Source organism: Zingiber officinale, chromosome 6A (assembly GCF_018446385.1).
Source record: "Zingiber officinale cultivar Zhangliang chromosome 6A, Zo_v1.1, whole genome shotgun sequence".
NCBI lineage: Eukaryota > Viridiplantae > Streptophyta > Magnoliopsida > Zingiberales > Zingiberaceae > Zingiber > Zingiber officinale.
The window spans coordinates 51376998-51398095 of NC_055997.1; positions in this window are offsets into that span (position 1 = coordinate 51376998).

Below are 21098 nucleotides of genomic sequence, written 5' to 3' on the forward strand. Positions count from 1 at the left end.
GTGTAAACTCGGCCTGCTGTCCGGAAGCTATCTGGCTGCTAATGAACTGTAAATGCTGATCTCCAGCCTGGGCCTCTCGAATCCTCATCCTAATCGACAACTGAGCAACCATGGTAACAAGAATACCCTGCTCTGTCCGTCCCTGCTCCTCAAGGCCCAACTCAGAGAATCCCTGAATCAAGTCCGTGACTAAAACTCGGTGACAAGCTAAAGTCCCTCTGGACCTCCTGCTAAGTGCATCAGCAACCACATTAGCTTTACCCGGATGGTAGCTAATAGTACAATCATAATCCTTCAGGAACTCCATCCATCTCCTCTGTCGGAGATTGAGTTCCTTCTGGGTGAAAATATATTTAAGACTCTTATGATCAGTAAGAATCTCAAAAGTAATACCATAAAGATGATGTCGCCAAATCTTCAAAGCAAAGATAATAGCGGCTAGCTCTAAATCATGTACTGGGTAGTTCTTCTCATGCTCCTTCAACTGACGAGAAGCATAAGAGACTACCCTACCGTGCTGCATCAATACAGCGCCCAAGCCCTGAAGAGATGCGCCTGTATAAAGTATGAATCCGTCATCACCAGAAGGTAAAACCAAGACTGGTGCTGATACTAATCTCCGCTTCAGCTCCTGGAAGCTGGTCTCGCAAGCCTCTGACCATGTGAACTTCACGCCTTTCCTAGTCAGACGTGTCAACGGCATAGCAATGCTGGAGAAACCCTCAACGAATCGTCGGTAATATCCAGCCAAGCCCAAGAAACTACGGATCTCCTGGACTGACTTCGGCTGCTCCCAGCTAGTGATAGCCTCGATCTTCTGAGGATCCACAGAAATACCTCGGCTAGACACCACGTGTCCTAGAAAACCAACTGAGGGAAGCCAAAATGCACACTTGCTGAACTTCGCATACAGATGATGTCGTCGAAGAGTCTCCAAGACTATGCGAAGATGCTGCGCGTGCTCCTCCTCGGAACGCGAATAGATCAATATATCATCGATAAACACAATAACAAACTGATCTAGGTACTCCAGAAAGATACGGTTCATCAGATCCATAAATACTGCAGGAGCATTGGTAAGCCCAAATGGCATTACCAAAAACTCATAATGTCCGTATCTGGTGCGGAATGCTGTCTTCTGAATATCAGAATCTCTGACTCTCAGCTGATGATATCCAGACCGCAGATCAATCTTAGAATACACTGATGTATCTCTAAGCTGATCAAATAAATCCTCAATCCGTGGCAAGGGGTACTTATTTCTGATAGTCACTGCATTCAGCTGCCTATAATCAATGCACAACCTCAGAGTACCATCCTTCTTCTTGACGAATAGTACAGGAGAGCCCCACGGAGATACACTAGGGCGAATAAATCCCCTATCTAATAACTCCTGGAGTTGAACCTTCAGTTCGTCCAACTCTTTCGGTGTCATACGATACAGAGCTTTCGATGCTGGTGCAGTCCCTGGAATCAGCTCAATAGCAAACTCCACTTGCCTTCGAGGAGGCAACCCTGGAAGCTCGTCTGGAAATACGTCTGGATACTCTCGGACCACCGGGACGTCTGAGAGCTGAGAACTACTGTTGTCGTCAGTATTAATCAAAGATAATAGAAATCCCTGACATCCATGTGATAGCAGTTTCTGCGCCTGTATCGCAGAAATGGTCGATATCCCATCGTCTCTAATGCCAGTGAAATCCCAAGAGGGTTGGTTCGGAGGTCGAAACGTAACCACCCTCTTCTGGCAATCAACGGTGGCATGATAAGCAGACAGCCAATCCATACACAGGATAATATCGAACTCGACCATCTCCAGTACTAATAAGTCTACCGTGAGTATAATGCTACCAAAATCTAGCGGACAACCTCTGACCTCCTGAGTGACATCCAAGGTATCACCAGATAGTAAGGAGACGGTCAGTCACCGCGGTTTATGAGAAGGTAGTCTACCAATCTCTCTCATAAATGCACAAGATATAAAAGAATGTGAACTACCTGTATCAATTAGCATATCAGCAGAAAATGCATAAAGTAAAACCGTACCGCGAAAAACGGATCCGTCGGACCGCTGTGCATCCTCTCGGGTGACCGCGTGAACTCGTCCAGTATCGGACGGTGGTAGAGGCGGTAGCACTGCCAAAGGCTGCTGTGTCAGAGTCTGAGCCTGCCACTGAGTCGGTACTGGATCTTGAGTCGGTGGGGCTATGATATGTCTTGAGCGGTGGTACATAGCGTCTGCTTGATGGTGAGTCGAGATCGAGGTCCAAAATAGAACCACAGGACTCCATCGAACACCGGAATGCTCGACCGTGCATGCCATATCATGAGGGGATCCTCTGGCAGTGTGAAGATTGGGCTTCGGCCCGCCTCGGCTGAGTCCGGATGACCAGCTCCTCCGGGACGAGATCCCAGATCTTGTATCTTGAGCCTTGACCAATCTCGGCTCAAGTGCCGGCGACTTGCAATAATATGGCTGTCCCAAGGCGCACGCAGAGGTGATGTGATCTCGGGATCCGCATGCAGTGCGATAAGAGTCACCGTGGGTGTTTCCGCCTGGCGGGCGGGAGCGTCTGATCGCCCGACTTTTGGCGTCGGCGGATGACCCGTACTCGACCGTCGAGTCGGCCCTTTCTGTCCGATGATGCAGCTTTTGTCCATGATCCGATCGATCGCTTCCTCTTCTTGTCTGCGTTCACTCTCTGATGAGTAGACTCAATCATGAGCTCTATCCATGACTCGGTGTATGATGAACAACCAAAACCGGACATCTTCAGCTGAAGATGCCCGTCCAGTCCCTGGACAAACTTCTGTCATCGGCCACTAACTCAGGACAGAATCTGGCCAGCCGATTAAATTCGGCATTATAATCCATCACTGAGCGGTTATTCTGTCGAAGACAAAGAAAATCCTGCCGAAGAGTCATCTGATATGCTCGGGGAAAATACTGACTCTCGAATGCCTCCCTAAATCTCGTCCAGGTAATATGCTGATCGCCTATGATGGAGCGCTGTGTGTCCCACCAGATCTCTGCCCCATCTCGCAGGTGGTAAGCAGCTAGCTCGGCCTTCTCCCACTCGGAGCAGGCCATGTAAAAGAATGTCCGCTCCATAGTCTCAATCCAGGACTGAGCTATGCTCGGATCAGTCTCCCCGCGGAATAATGTGAATCGACTCTTCATCGACTCGGCTAAGGCTGGGATCCGTGCTCGTGCCGCAACTATACCAGTAGGGATCGCTGCGGAACTAGGTAGAGCCACTGGAGCTGATCCTATGGGTGGTACTGAGGGATAGGCCGGAAGAGGTACCACTGGTGCTGCCTGGAATGGGTACTGCTGGTGGAACTGCTGAGTAGGCATAAGTAGGGACATTGGAGAGGTGCGGTGGGCGATCTTGGATAAGGAGTAACAGATCTTGGTGCGGGTGTCACGATGTAAGCGTGAGGTATCCGGGGTGCCAATGCGTAGAAGCGGTGCGGCTAGAGGGCTGCGGGTATCTGCGGGTACTCGATGGGAGGTCTTGAATATGCCGACGGGGTACCAGGTGGTGCAGTCGAGTGAGTACCTCGAAAGTCGAGCTATCGGGGTCCGATAAGCACCCGTACCTGATGACAGGAGTGCTTACGGCGGACGGCTCAACCTAAGACCTCTCAAGACTCGTCTCGGGAGAATCTATGACCTCTTACGTGGCCGCCCACGTCTCGGTGCCGGTACACGTGTAGGTGGCATATCTGTAAAGAAAATGTTACCCAGATATCACTACAGGTATAAGAATTGAAAAATTACCTAAATTACCTATTTGCCGTCTGGAGATATCCTGTCGCTGCTTAGCCCCAAATAGAACCAATAAAACCTCGTCAAAATACCTCGGAATTCCGAAACGATAAAATCGATGAAAATCTGTATAATCCGAAATACCGAGAAATGCTCACGAAAGTAAGCCTCGTAAATCCGAAACCTGACAAGTAGGTATCGCAAAACTTTGCTCTGATACCAAAAATTATCACGCCCCAGGTAGTCCCTGTCCGAAGAAATTTCGGCAGCATCTCCCCTGTACGGCGGACAATATGAAGCTCAGTATACATATATCTCCATACCTCGGCCACACACGGCCGGAATAATACAATACAAAAGAACAAGCCACGCAGTTTATATCAACATTCCACATAATTCAACATATAATCAATCCACGCAGTTTAATAAGGAAAGACGATATAAAATCTCGAAAATATATGTACACATCCTACTCCACTACATCGAAGAAAAACCAAATCCATCAAGTAATGAAAATATCTGCAGCGGAAAACAATAGTAGTAAACCCGAATGTTCAATGTAAAGTCCACAATACAAACCCACAATACAAGTATATAAGATGCAAAAGCAAAATATAATCCAACAAAGAAAATCCTCGCGATAACGGGGCTAGCGACTGGAATCTCTCCTGACGGCCTCAACCTGAAAAATAATAACAACGGGGTGAGTTCAAAGAACTCAGCAGGTAATCCAATAGATATGTACAGCAACATATAACTACCAGTAATATCCTAAGGTACAGTCTCCTAAACCATAGGACCTACAGTACAGTCTCCTAACAATATAACAGGTATGCATAGCTGAATAAACTGGAATGAGTAACCAGAAGCATGTAATACAGTTTACAGCAAGAATAATAAGAAATGCATAACTGAAATAAACTGTACTCACCTGCGAGGCTTGGGCGAATGACTGTGGACATACACAGATAAAGATAGTCAGAACAAATACGCATGTATCCTGTATGCATGTCAATCATATGCAGTCACCCAAGTGCATCATCCAATATGCAACAATCACAATAAATGCAATCTGTGCGTATGATGCGATATGACATGGTCACCCATGACGCTAGTCAGCCGTCTCACATGCGGTGGCGACACCGAGTAGGTAGGGCTGTGACACCGTGCACTCTGTCGTCACTACCCCTGATGAGTGACCGAGTGGACGGGATGCTGTCGGAGTACACCTATCCTCCTACCTCAAACATAGTGAGGGAGCGTAACGCTCTCAACTCCCAGTACGCAATGACGGGGAGGGATCCCTGTCCGCTACCACGCTGCAGTCACACTACCCATGAGCGGACCAGCGGAGCACTACAGAGCAACTGCCATACACACCCTGGGTGATGTGCCACTACCCATGAAGTGGTCACGTTGTGTGCAGGCCCGTGTAGCCGGCCGACGAGCTCAACAATAATGGAGTCGTCAATCGCCCAGCATGCAATCATGCAGGATGGTGCATGATGCTACAGTATGTCATACCTGAACATAGCCTCCTCCATATATGTGTGTGCCCAAAAGGTAAACGCATATATATAACCATGATATAAACAGCATAAACCCAAAGACATCACATATAACAATGATGTAAGTATCATGAATCCAAGAGCATGTATCACACATGTAAAGCAACTAATCCAGTAGAGTAGAGCACTATAGATATGCATCTCTATGAACATATATATACATGGCAAGAGGTAAATATCCAATCCTGAAGTAAAGCAACTAACAGATGAAGCATGTGATAGGTATCAACTAGCTAAGACCAGGGAAGAAATAAATCTACCACCTATCACTAGTAACTATATATAAACTATACATATCATAAGACAGTATCAAAAGATAAGTCAAAGGGTACCCGCCTCAAATAGAAGGTACAATCCAAATCCGAAGTCAACGTCGAGACGCCTGTCTCAAATCAGACTCCTGCGTCAAACAACATATATATTTTATTTAGCTAAATCCACATGAATAGCTAAATAAAATCTCTAACACTAAATTAGTGTAAAACCTTAATCCACAATCTCAACTTACCAATTTAAATCTAATGGTCGATTAGGGTTAGTTACCTAATCCCTAATCACCAATTAGATTAGAAATCCAACGGTTGATTAAGGTTAATTACCCTAACCCTAACTATTTCATTAGATTTCTTCTACACAATTAAATCCACACACATGCATTAACTAATCATGGATTAATCCAATGCATTCCTAATCCAATACATGAATCAAATTCATCTAGAACAAGATCATCAAACAAATATCCAATTTCAATACATGATCTACAACAAGATCAATTATCCTATTCCTTACCTCGAATCCAAGGTGATCACCAATAGATCACAACCAAAGGTGTAGCTGCCGGTTAGGGTAGCTGCTGTTGGAACCTAAGATCACATCCACAAGATAGTACCTCTAGCTCACAACCATGCATACTAATCCACAGCACTCAATCAAAAGGAACAGAGCCTCCTCTCTGCCCGGATCGAGCTGCTATCCACCACCAGAACAGCACAACCTACTGGAAACCATCTTACGGCTTGAATCAAGAACAGAAGATCCAAATTCATCAAGGCAACCTAAAGAAAAACCTAATTCAGAAGCTTACCGTGTGCGAAATGGAAGCTAGAACACAAGACAGTAGATCCAAGCCGGCGTCGAAGAGGAAAGGTCGAGGCTAGGGCTAAGACCTCCCTTCTTGATCAGCGATCTGCTCTCACAAAGCAACGATCCAAAGGGAAAAGCACCGGCGATGGACCTAGGGCATGGTTCGGCGAAAATCAAGAGAAGAAGAAGAATGATCGACTGTGCTAGGGCACGAGTCGGAGGAAACCCAAAGAAGAGGAAGATCCGATTAAAGCTAGCTTACCTATGCCGGGGATCGAGCAGATCTGGATCGATCCAGGGGCGTGGGCAGTCGATTAGAAGAGACGTCGGAGATTGAAGTAGGCGACAGACCTCCCACCTCGCTCCAAGACCCGATCTCCGCCTGCGACGCCGAGAAGATGAGAGAGATAGTCGAGAGCAGAGACGCGAAGGAACCGGGGAGAACAGAAAATCAGCTGCTAGCGATGTGCTCCTCCGGCGACTCGATGAGAACGATCGCTGAAGATGAAGGGTTTCCGCCGGCGTCGATTTCTCCGCGAGAGAGGCAGAGAAGAGTCGGGGGAAGGAGAGGGTTCGGGCAATCGGCGTTTAAGGAGAGGAAATAAGGAAAAAGAATTTATATAATAAAAACATTTCCTCACTTAAACGGGTATCCCAAATAGGCTTTATCCGAACCCGAAATTGATCCCCTCAAAACTCGTCGTACGAGCTCCGAAAAATTCATAGAAAATTCCTAACAATTCCGGAAAAATTCTATAAGGCTATTTTTGAAATAACCCTATTTATTTAAATTTCCGAGATCTCACAAAACCTACAAAATAGTGTTAGACAATAATCTTGCAAAATAGATATTAGCATAGTAATAATATATCTAATGCATGAGTAATAATAATAGACAGTTTAACTATCTTGATCTCAACTTGAAAAGCTTCCCGGTTTTTTCAGTTGGATCAGCGACCTTAGGTTGTTCCTTTTAGGAACATGACCTCACTGTCACTCCTCCAATTGCTTACCTCAACCTACCTACCAAACATTGATCTTCCAAATCTATTTGGACTTTTCACTTAGCCTTGATCGGCTCGCCAGGACTTTCTCTCGATCTTCGGTCCTTCAGACCTCTCAATCTCACAGCCAAGTGTTGGGTCCTCTTAACCCACTTGGTCTTTCCACCTGGGTTCCACAGTCTGCTAAGACTTCTCCTGCCTAGCCTCCAATTAGGTCTTTCCTGGTTGAGTAAACAACCTACACACTTAGTTAACTTGTTAGATCACAACAAGACTTAACTTGAACCTATGACAACATCAAAACTTAGGTTTGATTCTGGTGTAACTTGCTCCAACAATCTCTCCCTTTTTGATATTTGTCAACTAAGGTTCAAAGTTAAGTTAAAATATGCAAAAATAAATAAGCAAACTTTTTTAATTTTTAACTCTCCCCCTAAGTTAAACATCTCCCTCTGAATTCACTATCTCTCCCCCTTTGACACACGTCAAAAATAGGGGAAACAATCACACTTAAGTGAAGTTTGAAAATATATAAAGATAAAATTCTGAGAATTTAGAAAAAAAAATATTTCAAATTTGTGTAAAGTAAGAGAATATTTTAAAAATTTTGTGAAGTAGAAAACATTTGAAAATTAAAGTTAAAATTTTAAAAAAGTTCGTAAAGTAAAATTCTAAAGAAATGCTTAAAAATTTGAAAAGTTTTAGTAAAGTTTAAATTTTGAAATTTTTTAGCAAAGTTAAAATTTGGAAAAAAAAAATCCTAAAGTAACATTTAATTAAGTGTTAGCAATGTTAAAATTTCAAATTTGTAAAGTAAATATTGAAAATCTTTAGAAAATTTTAGTAAAGGTAAAATTTAAACTTTACTAAAGAAAACTTTTGAAATATTTTAAAAATAATTTGAAGGTGTTTGAAAATTATAGATAAAATTTTGAAAATTTTCAAAAGTAAATATTTTTAAAAATATTTGTTAAAGGTTTAGAAGAAAGGAAAGGAAAGGATTTTGAAAATTTATAAGATAGAAAATTAGTTTGAAGCTCCCCTAAAATTGATAATTTCCTAAAAGTCCAAGCATGGTTTAAAAACAAAAAAAAAATATCCTTATGATGAAATTTCCAACCTTTGTACAAAGCTAACTACCACAAGATAGTAGCTATTGACTCAGGTTGGTCAATTTGAGCATTTGGGACTAACTAAGTTGTTACTAGCTAGTAAACTCAAATTGATCAATGTATGTTGTTTAAAGACCATATTTATAGCAATGCACAGACATAAGCATTTGAAATCTTAGGTTATGTCCTAAGCATCTTACACCGTTCTAAGATTCACAAGCAAGGGACCCTACTGTGCTTGTGAGATGCTGGTTGCTAAATCTATAGGATCATACAAATCTACAGTAAGATCTAGGCTACTCCAAAAAGATAAAATATTTGAAATAGTTTTTGAAAACAAAATTTTAAAGGGGGAATTTTTACAAACATAAATTTTGAAAAACTAATAGTTATTATTTTTCCAAAATACATGGAGAAATAAAGAAGCCTATTCTATAAAATACATTCCTAATTATCTTCTTAAGTTACTAAATTCAACTTCAGGTAAAGGTTTAGTAAATATATCAGCTAGGTTAGATTTTGATTTAATATAGGTAAGTTCAATATTTCATTTAGAGACATGATCCCTAATAAAATGATGTTTAACTTCTATGTGTTTAGTTCTAGAATGATGTACTAGATTTTTAGTTAGATTTATAGAACTTAAATTATCAATATAAGTTTTTACATTTTTATAATCTAGATTAAAATCTTTTAAGGTATGGGACATCCATAGCAATTGAGCTACACATTCGTCCATTGCTATGTATTCGACTTCAATAGTAGATAAGGCAACACAATGTTGCTTTCTACTGAACTAGCTAACTAAAGAAGATCCTAGTAATTAGCATCCTCCACTTCTACTCTTTCTGTCTAACTTACAATCGGCATAATCTGAATTAGAATAGCCAATTAATTCAAAATATGATGTTCTAGGATACCACATTCCTACATTAATGGTTCCTTTTAGATATTTAATTATCCTTTTAACATAAGATAAATGGGACTCTTTTGCACATGTTTGGTAGTGTGCACACATACTTACTGCAAATAATGTGTCAGGTATGCTAGCAGTTAAGTATAATAAGCAACCTATCATGCTCCTATAATACTTTAAGTCAATTGATTTATCATTTTGGTCACTATCGAGATTAATATTACTTGCCATAGATGTTTTTAGTTTTTTTTAGTTCTCCATACCAAATTTTCTAAGTAGATCTTTTATGTATTTAGTTTGATGTACATAGTTGCTTTCTTTAGTTTGTTTAATTTGAAGTCCTAAAAAATAATTTAATTTTCTAACTAAACTCATTTCAAATTCATTTTCCATTAAAGTTATAAATTCTTTTAAGAATTTTGAGTTGGTTGACCCAAATACTATATCATCTACATAAACTTGGGCTATGAAAATGTTAGAATTAAGGGTTTTTATGAAAAGTGTAGGGTCAATTTGACCTTCTTTAAACCCTTTTGAATTTAGAAATCTAGACAGTTTCTCATATCAAGCCATAGGTGCTTGTTTTAACTCGTATAGTGCCTTTTTTAGTTTAAATACATGATTTGGTTTTTCTAGATCTTCAAAGCTGGGTGGTTGACCTATGTAGACTTCTTCTTTAATTTGTCCATTTAAGAATATAAATTTAACATCAATTTGATATAATTTGAATCCTTTATATGCTGCATAGGCTAGCAACATCCTAATTGATTTAAGTCTACCTACCGGGGCATAAATCTTGTCGTAATCTAGACCTTCGACTTGACTAAACACTTTGACAACAAGTCGGGCTTTATTCCGTATGATTTCTCCTTAATCATCCAATTTATTCCTAAATATCCATTTGGTGTCAATAACTGTCTTACATATTAGCCGAGGTACTAAATCCCAAACCGAATTTATTTCAAATTGACCTAATTCTTCTTGCATTGCAATTACCTAGTCGGGCTTAGATAATGCATCATTTATGGTTTTAGGTTCAATTTTAGATATTAGTGCTATTTGACTTAAGTTCCTAAAGGCTGATCTGGTTTGAACCCTTAATTCAGGATTACCTATGATTTGTTCAATTGGATGATTAGGGGTTGATTTTATTATTTACGGGTTAGATTTTTCAGACTGTTTAGTTTGTGTTAATTGGTCTTCTTCTTCTTGATTTATGGAGCTATGTTGATTAACATTTATAATATTATTAATATTTTCATCAAAAGTTACATCAGTGGTTTCTTCAATTTTTAAAGTGGAATTATTATAAACTGTATATGCTCTACTTGTAGATGAATATCTAGAAAAATTCCTTGTTAAGTTTTTGAGGTGAATTTCCCTAAGTAATCTTTAAGGTTTAAAATATGCACATTACATCGAAATATTTTAAAATAATTTATGTTTGGGATTTTATTAAAATAAATTTCATAGGATGTTTTATTCAGAAATTTGTTAATTATAATTCTATTTTGGACATAACAAGCTGTATTAACAGCTTCATCCCAAAAATAATTAGATAAATTATATTCATTTAACATTGTTCTTACAACTTCTTGTAAAGTTATATTTTTTCGTTCTACTATACCATTTTGTTGTGGAGTCTTTAGGCATGAAAACTCATGAAGATAACCATTTTCTAAGCAAAAGGTTGTAAAATTTTGATTCTTGAATTCTCCTCCATTATCACTTCTAATTTTCTTAATTTTTATTTCCTTTTCATTTTCTATGTGTTTGTAGAAATTATTAAATGTTTCAAAAGTTTCATATTTACGAGTTAAGAATTAAACCCAAGTGTATTTAGAGTAGTCATCTATTATTACTAAGTAGTAAAGACTTCCATTTAGTGATTTTTTTCCATGAGAGTCGAATAAGTCTAAATGTAATAATTCAAGTATTTTATTAGTTCTATTTTGATTAGTTAATTAATGAGTTGATTTAATTTATTTTCCTTGTTGACAAGGATTGCATATTTTATTTTCAGGGTTTCCTAATTTTGGTAGACCTTTAACCAATCCATTTTGTTTAATTTTAGTAAATTCCTAATACGGGTGTGAGCTAGTCTCCTATGCCACAACCAAGTTTTTTCATGATTAATGTGCGTAGATTATATATACTTTTATGTATACTTTGATACATATCTACTTGTATTTTATGCATATAATGTCACTCTCCAGAGGAGTACCTGCCAGACGAAAATCCGGCAGCATCTCCCCTGTACCGGTGACAATATGAATCATATATACATACACATCAACATATAAACATATTCAACACTCAAAATAAGAAAGATAATCATCAACCCACATGGCTAGATACAAGCACTACCACGCAGTTATATACTCAGCCCACTCGGCTGGAACAAAATAAACACAACTACGAAGTTATATATATATTGTAACGACCCAAATTTCCTCATTCCAAGTCCTAATAGCATTTAAAAATATTTATAAATGCTTTAGAAATATTCTAGAGAATTTTAGAAATTTTTAGAGTATTTTTATGTAATTTTTGGAGTTCGTTTGGTATTTTTACTAAACGAAAGAAGTTTCGACAAAAATAATGTCTAAGCCGAGATTCGAACTGGAGATCTCCGGCCGAGCCAACTCTTAAGCAAATCCAGCTGACCAAGTGCCCAAGCAGGCATTGTTGATTAAAAGGAGAACAAAATTTATTTAAGTAGTAGTTAGGAAATAGAAAATAAATGGGAATAAAAAGTTCGAATGAGGAATCGAACCCACGACCCCTGACCCGGTCAGAGGTTTCGGCGAAACGCGGCTAGCCAAGTGTTCAAGTGGGCATTGTTGACTAAAGGAGGAGTGAAAATTATTTAAGTGGTAGTTAATAAACAGAAAATAAATTGGAATAAAAGGGTTGCGACCGAGATTCGAACCTGCAACCTCCGACCCAAACCGAACCTTAAGCGAATCCGGTTGACCAAGTGCCCAAGCAGATGGTTCTGTTTAGAAAAGGTAGAAAAATTTATTTAAGAAGTTAACAGAATATTGGAGATTATAAAAGGGATAAGTTAGGAGAGGGTTTTATTTCCTGTGACCTAGAAACCTTTCTCCTCTCCTTTCTTCTGTGCGCGGCGACGATGATTTCTCGGGCGGAAACAAGCCGGAGCTAGGCTTCTCTCCGACGGCCGGTGAAGGGCAAATCCCAAGAGTTCTTCACCTCCTTAAGATCCTCTCGTTGAAGAGAAGTCGTGGGCACGAAGAAGAGCCAAAATCTCAAGCTCTCCGAAAACCCTAGAAGCCTAATTAGGATTGTAAGACCAAGAAACCAAGGTAAGTGCTTCCTCACCTGCAGTAGAGTAGTTTCGGATTCATGTGTTCTTGATTTCTGACGCATGCCGCAAAGATTGATGATTTTGAAGATTTCCTGCCGTGAGTTTCATAAAGAAGATGAGAAGAGGTTTTAATTAATTTGAATATGTGGTTTAGTTTATTACTTATTGTTTGATTGGTGCTGCTGCCATGAAACTAAATTTAGTTCATTTAGATTTGGAAAGGAGTAAATTGTTTTGTTATGCAGTGAGCATGAAACAGATATCATATTGATTAATTTATGGGAAGAGAATGCATAAATTTAAGGGAATATTAGATTCAGAAAAGATGATGATCAAATGTTGATGACGTAAATTAAGGATGGAAACTTTACTTTTAGATTTTTGATGGTTTAGCATTGGAAGATCCAATTAGATCTCTAGTAGCTTAATTAGATTTGCATATTTTAATTAAACTTATAGTGCAGATTTTAATTAAGCATATAGTGCAAATTTTAATTAAGCTTATAATGCAGATTTTTATGTAAGCTTATAGTGTAGATTTTAATTAAGCCTATAGTGCAGATTTTTATTAAGCTTATAGTGCAAATTTTTATGTAAGCTTATAGTGTAGATTTTAGTTATGTTTATAGTGCAGATTTTAATTAAGTTTATAGTGCAGATTTTAATTAAGTTTATAGTGCAGATTTTTGGTGGAATTTATAGTGCAGATTTTAATTAAGCATATAGTGCATATTTTAATTAAGCTTATAGTGCAGATTTTTATGTAAGCTTATAGTGCAGATTTTAATTAAGCTTATAGTGCAGATTTTAATTAAGTTTATAGTGCAGATTTTTGGTGGAACTTGTAGTGCAGATTTTTGGTGGAATTTATAGTGCAGATTTTTAGTGGAACTTGTAGTGCAGATTTTTGGTGGAACTTATAATGCAGTTTTTTTAAAAAAAGATTATAGTGCAGTTTGGTTAAGTATTATAGTGCAGAATTTATGTTTGCATAGTATGCAGAAATAGTGTAGCATAGAATGCAGAATTTTGATTAGTATAGTATGCAGAATTTTGATTAGCATAGTATGCAGATTTTTGTTTATGCATTTCAAAATTAGAATTTGTTTAAATATTTCAATTTTTAAAGAAGCATTATTTTATTAGAGGTATTAACAAATATAAGAAAGATAAAGAAAAGAAAGAAAAAGGTCAAGACCTTAAGTAGATCCCAAAGTCAAGACTTTAGGAATTTTGGCACACAAGGTGCTTATTAAAATGTTAAGACATTTAAAGAAGAAGTAATTAAGATATTTTACTTTGAAGAGGCTAGTACCCGACTTCCGAGGTTGTCGTTAAACAAATCCAGGTGTCTAATTCCGAGGTCTTGGCCCTGGTAGACCAAGGTCTGCTCTTTTAGGATTAGTGGCTCGCTACCCCAACCTATTAGGGAACGCACATAAGATGGTACTACGCCTGGGCCCAAGAGAAGTTGATTATTATTTTGAAGTATTAAAGTATAAGTTTTTCAACAAGTAAAATAAGTTTCACATAAGTATAAAAGTATAAAAGTATAAGTTTTAAACAAGTGAAATAAGCTTCACATAGGTTTAAAATTCAGCAAGTTTAGTTCTTTATGCTAGCATGAATGTATAGATTTGTTTTACATGTTTATCATTTCAGTATGTTTCTTTTACTAGTAGATGAGCATGAGTAGTTTTCCTGTTAAGCATTCAGTTTTTAGATTTCAGTATATTCACATGCATATTCGAGTTTTGTGAGTTAGATAGCGCTTACTAAGCAATTTTGCTTATTGATGCATTTTCCTCTTACTGCAGATAAAGGAAAGGAAAAGCTATAGCAAAGGAAAGCGACAAGGAGGTGCGGATGGATGTGTGATGCCTGGACTATAGAAGCCTTGGGATTTAGCATAAGAATTTATTAAGATTGTCATTTATTAAGAATGTATTAGATGAGTCATTTAGTCTTCCACTGCTAGTTAATTGTATGTTTTGAGTTCTCCGAGAGTTTTAGGAATTACTATCAACATGTGAACAAGGATAGTTAAGTAAAGTTAGTAGTCCAGTAGCGCTCCACCCTCGCAGACTAGTAGTGAGGAGGGTGGGGTGTTATATATATATATATATGTATAAAACCAACACAGCGGAAAATGATAAAGGGAGCCCATACAAACCAAAACAACACGCTACTAGTCGGCTAGGCTTTAAACAACAACCACAACAACACAAAATTCAACTCCACATAATAAACTCCAAAAGATAATCGAATTAATATAACACCAAATACAAAATACGAGTAAAGAATAAACGAAACCCGATGCAATCTAGGGATGTGACGTATGACCGACAGCCAGGACTCTCCCAAGCATCCTTGATTCATCTAGCTGCTACTTGGAGAAAGAAAAACTATTTTATGGGGTTGTGAGTGTTGGGACTCAGCGGGTAAAGAAAAGATAGTGCATGAACATAATATACAAATAGAGAGTGCCAACAGTATACAGTCTCATAAGAAAAGTAATAGCAGATACTACCATGTTATCATAATAAATGTCCATACCTGACACCAGATCCTAGGCTAGTAAAATCAGGAGTAGAACAACTCCGCTACAGAGATACTCATAACTACAAAGGTAACATGTGAGGTACATACATATTACCAATAGGTAAGTCAGTCTAAACATACACAACAGATATATATCTCAACCTATGTAGGCATATCAACATAAGTAAGCAACATCAGCATAAGCTAGCAACAGTAGCATAAGTAAGCAACAACATCATAAATAAGCAACAATATCAGCAGATATAATAATAACAGCGTATACACTGATGGTCACCCCACCCACCTCTCTGCACCACGACCCCTGTATGGTCGAGAGGCCGGATCAATGACAACTGTACCACTCAAAGGTTGCCGCTATTCTCGAGCGACCCAGTGGACAGGTGCTGAGTAGCTAACTAGCTACAATGCGAAGGGGGTCCCTACTGCTCACAACTCCAACTACCACTACCCATGAGTGGCCGAGTGTGGCATGACAGGACAAGCGGCATCTGCTCCAGCTACCACTCTCTCGAGTGGTCGAGCGTGTGACCTTGGTTAACGACTCTCTCGACTATAAGGGAGAATTTATCATTAATATGTATGCAGTGATATGATGCACAAAATACAACAGTCATCATACAAATATAAGTAGAAATTAAGTATGCTACATGAAACCAACATTCTTAATACAGAACATAAATAAACTGTTGGACCCCGTGAGTGTTTTGATGTGATCAACCAAGTTAGGTTAGGTCCTGCTAGTTATCTCATCCCAATGTCTAAGTGTGCAGGAACTTAGGAGCGCAAGAAGATGAGTAGAAGATGCAGCTAGCGAGAAGGACGACACGGGAAGGGAGCCGACGAGCTCTGTGCATTTGAAGGATGATAGGGAGGAAGGAAGTGTACACCGGTGGATGAGAAGAACGTGTACGACGTTCGAGGGATGAGAAGTCAGGATGGAAGCTTGCTCGAGGAAAAGGCCGGGAATTGGGTTTGGGTGAGTGCTATTCCAGTTGGTCGCAATCACCCAAGCTATCGGAGCATCGGAAGCCAAAAGGAAGTCAAAAGGAGCTGGAAAGCTAGCTGGAGGCGCCTTCAATGAAGTGCTGAAGCCGCCTCCGTAGTCTGCACTGTCTGAGGGCGCCTCCGAGGCTGTTTGAGGCACCTCAGGCCCAACCAAAGTTGTCGTTTGGACTCGGATAATGTTTTATCTGGTCAAACTATTGGAGGCACCTTGGAGATAGAGTTTCTAGGAGCTATATAAAGGCCCCTGGAGCTAGGAAATGAATATCAATCAAGCAATCAACTCTGTATTCATTTCTAGCAATAGTTCTGAGCTTCTGGTGTGTAAAAGGCTTCTCCGCCTTCAGAGAAGGAGATCTTTTAGAGCTTTTTCTACTGCCTTGGATTAACAACCTTCTTGGTTGTAACCAAGTAAATTGCTGAGTCTTTTTTTTTTATTTCTGTTAGTTTACTTTATTACTATTGCACTGTTTGAGTTGTAAGAATAGAGGAGGGTATACTTTTATTTTGCAAGCAATTCACCCCTTTCTTGCCAGCCCCGCTGCACCAACATAAACAATAATCAAAACATGCACACATGGTATCTAGTATCTGCTACGTATTATGAATAACAACGAGAGACTGTATAGATATGGAAACAAATATCTCAAAGATCGAGTGGAAGTATCAAACGCAGGAAAAATAAGAGTGGAGTCAAGGTAAAAGTAATTCTACCCAAAGATAGCTCATGCACTAAGTTCAAAGAACTAAGGAGTCAAAGTAAGAAATACCCGCCTTTAATATATAACTCGAGCTAAACAATCCCCGCGTCGGAGTGCTCGTCTTAAAATAACGCACTGGAATTCATATACTGTACAATTTAGCTAATTTCATAAGCAACAACTAGCTAAACCCAAACACAACTTAATTAGGGGAAAGCCCTAATCCAACTATGAATCTTGATTCACCCAAATCCATTGGTTAAATTAGATTTAACCAAACCTTATCAACCCTTTGATTGATTCATATAGCAAACCATTTACTAATAAGTCAATTCAACATAAATAATTCATCCAATATATTAATCATAATTGATTAATTTAAGTTTAATCATATCATCCAACAAAATCCAATAATCCTCAAACGAAACTGATTGTTTCATCTTCCAATTCACATTCATATTAAGTAACCCAATATATAACCAAACCTAGCACCATAATCAAATAAAAAATCATTTAATCCAAGAAGACAAACAATTTCATAACCATCATGAGTCAATTAATCCTTTATCAATTGATTAACACATCCATAATCAATCATCACTACAATGAATTTGATATCTCTAAGCATTCCACCATCAAAATAAAACATATGCATAATTCACCTTCCAAAACTCACCTAGATTTGGAGATTCCTCAATTGAGCCATGGTAGATGTACTTGTAGACGGAAAGTCATGGCTGAAGCTACATTGAAGCTGCTACCGGGGGGCAAGGCCAGAGCTACAGTCGCCAACCAACCAACTTAGCACAAACATCTCATAGAGAAATTGGAATTCAGATCTCTACAAACACAAAACCAAAATGCCTTACCCTAATTCCATGCCAGCAGATCCTTCTCTGTTGGAGACCAACAGCATGCAGCTGTTGAGGTTGTCATAGAAGAACTGACGGTGAAAGTGTTGGAGTGTATACTGAAAGCCTAAGCTTTGTAAACATTCATTATGAATAAAGAATCACATTTGGTCTAATTATCTACATTTGTTTGTAGTTGTTCATTTAATTTATATTGTAGATAACATAGTATGTGGTGTCACATACAGAAGATGATGTTATCAGTACCTTATAAATTATAAACAGTAGCTCACGACCAGAATGGAAAGGAACAAACCATTAGAAGGTCGTAGTGTAATTAGTTATTAGTTTATCTTGACTATATAATTACACTAGTACACTCAGAGTGTATTGAGTAGGACCATTTGAGGTCGTTCTTTTTATACTGACTTTATAAAGGAACAAAGACCTCAGTTATTATGGAAGTGTGTGCTCTTAATCCTAATATAATAACAAGCACATATGTTTGATATTTATTTCTTTAATTTATCAATGGGTGAGATTTAGTTCGATGAATCAATAAACCCGATAAATTGGGAAATGGTATCACTCATAGTGTGTGTTGTTGATTATAGAAGGAAACTGTGTCCTAGTGATACTAGGTTGATAATGTCCTCAAGAGGAGCTCATAAAGATTGTCATGTTAAACCTGCAGGTGGACTTAGTCCGACATGATAATAAGGTTGAGTGGTACTACTCTTGGACTTAGATATTAATTAAATGAGTTGTCGGTAACTCACTTAATTAGTGGACATTCGATATCTTAAACAGGAGACTAACACACTCATAATAAGAAGGAGCCCAAAATGTAATTTGGGATTGGTGCGGTAGTTGATGATAGTTCTCTAGTGGAATGAATTATCATTGATAAAATTAAGTTGTGTGTTGGGACGAACATGGGATGTAATTTTATCGGAGACAAAACCAATTCCTCCTCTCGGTCCCTATTGTAGCCTCTTATTTATAAGTACTATACCCACATATACCCACCTTCTATACCCACCTAAGGGGCGGCCAAGCTAGCTTGGGAACCAAGCTAGGGCCGGCCTAAGTTTGGTGGTAGGCCCTAGCAAACCAAGCTAGTAGGGCCGGCCATAATTAATTAAAAGAAAATTTAATTTTAATGTTTATTATTATGTGGAAGATTTAATTTAAAAGAGAATTAAAATTAAAATATCTCTCTTGTAAAGATTTACAAAAGATTAAAGAAAGAGATTAGATCTCTTTCCTTATTTATAGATTGGAGATGTTTTATTTTCTCTTTAAAATTATTCACATGTTAATAAAATTAAAATTATAGATATTTCCTTTTATTAACCATGAAGAGATTTTAAAGAGAAATTTTATTTTTAAAATTTCCGGAAACAAATAAGGAAAGTTTTAATTGTTGATTGAAACTTGTCCAATTTGCTTCCTATTGATTTGGCCGGCCATCATTGTTTAATTAGGGAAATATTATTTTATTTTTCTCAATTAAATCATGTCAAGGAAATTAAGGAAAATTTATTGTAATTAAATTTCCTAATTTACCTAGGCCAAGGAATATAAAAGAAGGGGTGAGGGTGCCTTCACAAGATACAACATCTATTATTCCTCTCCCTCTTTTGTTCCTTGGTGTGGCGGCCATCATCTCCTTCCCTTCCTCTTGTGGTGGCCGAACCTCTCTCCCTTCCTTGGAGTTCTTGTGGTGGCCGGATACTACTTGGAGAAGAAGAAGAAGAAGGAGAAAGCTAGCATCTCTTGGAGCTTGGTTAGTATTTTGGTTTTCTCCTTGGTAAAGCTTTTCCTTTGTGGCCGAACCTTGCTTGGAGGAGAAGAAGGTGGTTGGTGGTTTCTCATCTTGGAAGATCGTTGCCCACACAACGTCCGAGGTTAGAAGAGGAATACGGTAGAAGATCAAGAGGTTTTTCTACAAGGTATAACTAGTAATTTCTATTTCCGCATCATGCTAGTTATTTATGGAAATAATACCAAATACAAGAGGCTTACGTTCTAGTATTTGAATATGTTTTTCGAAGTTGTGTTCTTTTGTTTCTTTCTTTTCCTTGTGATTTGATTGTTCTCTTTGGTTAACCTAAAGTTATTTTAGGAAATTAAATATTAGCTTTCTATTAAAGGTTTTGTCTAGTCGGTGGTGGTTGCTCCCATATCCAAGAAGGTCATGTGCCTCGCCACGTCGATCTGAAACCTTTTATGGAAATTAATATTTAATGGAATTAATAACTTAAGGAGGGTCGAACGTGTTAAGTTCCGCAGGAGATCCAAGTCAAAACCTAAAAGAACAAATAGATTAAGTTTTGGATCAAACGTGTTAAGTTCCGTGAGCGATCCAAAATTTAATTTAAAAGAACACATGGTAGCTAGGAAAGGTTCGGACCTTTGTACAAAATTTTTGTATGGTGGAACCTATAGGTTTTAGAGTAGCAACCAACAATTGATATCGAGCTAGGGTTTGCCTCTTGTATTTGGTATTTAGTTTAATTATGCACATGTCATACATAATTTAGGCAGGATAATAGTAGGATGTGCTAACTTTGTGGATGCAGGATCCAACTATTATGGCTTTTAGTTAATTATGTGTGTGATTGGACCCTTGGACATGTCAAGGGCAATTTATATGTGTGTGCATGATTGTATTAAAATACAGCAGGAGCTGTATTTAGTTTTATTAGGATTTTATTTTTGATCTAAATACATGTACATTCCTTTTATGGAATATAGGATCAAAAATGTAAAATTCTATTTATGTCGCGGATCGAATCTTGCAAAGCGTGGAACCTTCTAAGGACCAGAGGCGCAGCGGAACTAGGAGCAAGATGGATGCGACAGCTAGACCCTAGGCGGTGGCCAAATATGGCAGCAGCTTGGGATGACAACACATGGAGGACAATTTAGAGATAAAAGCCATAATAGTTGAAAATTAAATTTTCTATTTATTGCTTTTATATTGTGTTGTGTGTGCATGTTATTTTACAAGTCTAGTAGGCTAGCATAGTTAAAATTCCTCATTTATAAATAACTAAGTGGGAGAGGGATTTTTAAATAAATCCCATGGTCTCCATTACTGGTTTGTAAGTGATGCAAACAAGCTTGCGTTGGCTCGAGTGCCTTCCTCCAAGCGGATGAGCTTGTTTGTGGATCACTAGAGCAGACTTCC